General features: G+C 47.9%; 1 pseudogene; it reads left to right on the top strand.

The window, feature by feature from the left end:
• The first annotated feature begins 344 nt into the window (after window positions 1–344).
• LOC119878942 lies at window positions 345–3,397 on the top strand (annotated as a pseudogene).

The following is a 3,397-nucleotide window of genomic DNA, read 5'->3' as shown; positions in this document are numbered from 1 at the left end:
ACATTTCCATTTATTGGACCTACTGAATACATCAGTTAAATGTTTGCTTATTTTACATAAAGGGCCCGTTTTCTTTTTCTTGAATTTTTAATTTTTCATTGGAGTTCAGTTTGTCCACATATAGCGCAACACCCAGTGCTCATCCCGCCAAGAGCCCCCCTCATTGCCCATCACCCAGTCACCCCACCCCCCCCACTTCCCCTTCCACTACCCTTGTTTGTTTCCCAGAGTTAGGTGTCTCCTGTTTTGTCACCCTCACTGATACTTTCACTCATTTTCTCTGCTTTGCCTTTATTCCCTTTCACTAATTTTTATATTTCCCAAATGAATGAGACCATATAATGTCTGTCCCTTTCCGATTGACTGTTTTCACTCAGCATAATAGCCGGGACAGCTGCACCCCAATGTTTCTAGCAGCAATGTCCACAATAGGCAAACTGTGGAAGGAGCCTCGGTGTCCATCGAAATATGATGGATCAGGAAGCTGTGGTGTGGCGGGCAGTCATGGCGGCTCACCTAAAGAAACGAGTGTACGAGGAATTCACTAAGGTGGTCCAGCAACAACAGGAGGAAATTGCAACCAAGAAACTGCAATTGACAAAACCAAGTAAATCTCAGCACTCCACGTAGATCGGTGTAAAGCTCCCTCCCCAGTGGATGCTTTGCAGTATCTACTCCAGTTTGCCAGAAAGCCTGTTGAAGCAGAAAGTGTGGAAGGAGTAGTCAGGATTCTCTGGAACATTGTTACAAGGAGAATGATCCATCTGTGAGACTGAAAATTGCATCATTGTTGGGTTTATTATCAAAGCCTGCAGGTTTTCACCAGAGTGCATTATGGATGATGCCATTAACATCCTGCAGAATGAAAAGTCTCATCAAGTCCTTGCTCAACTGTTGGACACCTTGCTTGCAATTGGCACCAAACTCCCAGAGAATCAAGCTATCCAGATGGGATTAGTTGATGTAGCCTGCAAGCACCTCAGATACGTCTCCTGGTGTAAGAAATAAGTGCCTGCAATTACTTGGCAATCTTGGCTCTTTGGAGACAAGTGTCACAAAAGATGGAGAAGGCCTAGCTGTCAGAGATGTCCAGAAGATTATAGGGGATTACTTCAGTGACCAAGACCCACGTGTCAGAAGAGCGGCTATAAAAGCCATGTTGCAGCTTCATGAAAGAGGACTGAAATTACACCAAGCAATTTATAATCAGGCCTGTAAATTGTTGTCTGATGACTGTGAACAAGTGTGCAGTGCTGCAGTCCAACTTATCTGGGCTATCAGTCAGCTCTATCCTGAAAGCACTGTCCCCATTCCTTCTTCTAATGAAGAAATTCGCTTAGTTGATGATGCATTTGGAGCAATTTGTCCCATGGTCAGTGATGGCTCCTGGGTGGTTCGAGTTCAGGCTGCAAAGCTATTGGGCTCGATGGAACAAGTCAGTTTTCATATCTTGGAGCAGACGCTCGACAAAAGCTCATGTCAGATCTCAGGAGAAAACGCACTACACGTGAAAGTGCCGAGGAACTTTACAGGTCAGAAGAGTTTTCCAGTGGCAGAAAGTGGGGAGGTGATGCTCCCAAAGAAGAAATAGATACAGGAGCTGTGAACTTGATGGAGTCAGGAGCTTGTGGAGCCTTTGTTCCTGGATTGGAAGATGAGATGTATGAGGTCCGCATTGCTGCTGTGGAGGCTCTCTGCATGCTGGCCCAATCTTCACCTTCTTTTGCGGAGAAGTGCCGCCCTGATTTCCCGGTGGACATGTTTAATGATGAAATTGAGGAAGTGCGTCTACAGTCCATACACAGCATGAGAAAAATTTCTAAAAACATCACTCTCCGAGAGGATCAGCTTGGCAGTGTCCTGGCTGTGTTAGAGGATTCGTCCAGAGATATTCGAGAGGCTGGCTCTTCACGAACTTTTATGCTGTACTAATGTTTCGACTAAAGAAGGGATTCATCTCGCACTGGCGGAGCTGCTGAAAAATTTAACCAAGTCCCCTACTGATAGGGACTCTATATGGAAGTGCTTGAAGTTTCTGGGAAGTCGGCATCCAACCCTGGTGCTTCCCTTGGTGCCAGAGCTCCTGAGCACCCATCCATTTTTTGACCCAGCTGAACCAGACATGGATGACCCAGCTTACATTGCAGTTTTGGTTCTTATTTTTAATGCTGCTACAACCTGTCCACAATGCCAGCACTGTTCTCAGATCATACCTTCAGCATTATGCCTACCTGAGACAGTCTTTCTCATCTTGTTCCTGCCTTAAGGTTACCAGGTAGAAAACTAGTGTCATCGGCCGTTTCTCCCGGTATTGCGCCCCATGAGGACCCGTCCCATCAGTTCCTGCAGCAGAGCCCTGAAAGGGTGTACAGTCTTCAGAGCACCGGGCCCCTCAGGGAACCCAGAAGCTGCTGGAGTTCACCATCCGGGATCTGCAAAGACTTGGAGAACTTCAGTCTGAACTAGCAGGAGTTGCTGACTTCTCGGCTACCTATCTTCGGTGTCAGCTTCTTCTCATCAAGGCCTTGCAAGGAAAGCTGTGCAATGTGGCTGCCCCTTTATATTTGAAGCAGAGTGACTTGGCCTCCGCAGCAGCAAAACAGATCATGGAAGAGACCTACAAAATGGAGTTCATGTACAGTGGTGTGGAGAAGAAACAGGTGGTGATTATACATCCCATGAGGCTGCAGGCCAAAGCTTGCAACTTACAGTAACAGCACGGACTACTCGAGGAGTTGACCCCTTATTTGGGATGTGTGAAAACTTTTTACAGGAAGTGGACTTTTTTCAGAGGTGTTTTATTGCTGATTTGCCCCCACCTACAGGACAGCTTTGTGGACAAACTTCTTGACCTTATGCCCCGACTCATGACATCCAAGCCTGTGGAAGTGGTCAAAATTCGACAGACCATGTGAGGCAGAGTACCTCCTTGCACCTCCCCTTCCAGAGCAGATCCACACACTTCAGCCACCATCATTGAGCCAGCAGGCGAGTCAGACAACCCTTTGCGGTTTACGTCTGGATTGGTTGTGGCCCTGGATGTCGATGTGACCCTGGAACATGTGCAGGACCCTGAGAGTGCTGTGAAGGTCCAGGTCTTCTATCCAGATGGCCAGGCTCAGATGATTCATCCTAAGCCGGCAGACTTGAGGAATCCTGGCCCAACCAGGGCGCCACTGGCTTATCACTCAGGTGTACCTCTCCCATACTGCCTGGACAGAACCATGCCCGGTGGAAGTGAGGCTGCTACCGGCCTACAACTCCAATTCCCGTATTACAAAATCCCCCTGGATTGAAGGTGGCAAAGTGTCCCCCCAGGTGGAAACCAGCATCGAGGGCACCATCCCTTCAGCAAGTCTGTGAACTTTACATAATGCCCAAACCCGCAAGGCGCTGA

Source organism: Canis lupus, unplaced genomic scaffold (genome assembly GCF_011100685.1).
Source record: "Canis lupus familiaris isolate Mischka breed German Shepherd unplaced genomic scaffold, alternate assembly UU_Cfam_GSD_1.0 chrUn_S2124H2323, whole genome shotgun sequence".
Taxonomy (NCBI): Eukaryota; Metazoa; Chordata; class Mammalia; order Carnivora; family Canidae; genus Canis; species Canis lupus.
This window is presented reverse-complemented; position numbering and strand designations above follow the sequence as displayed.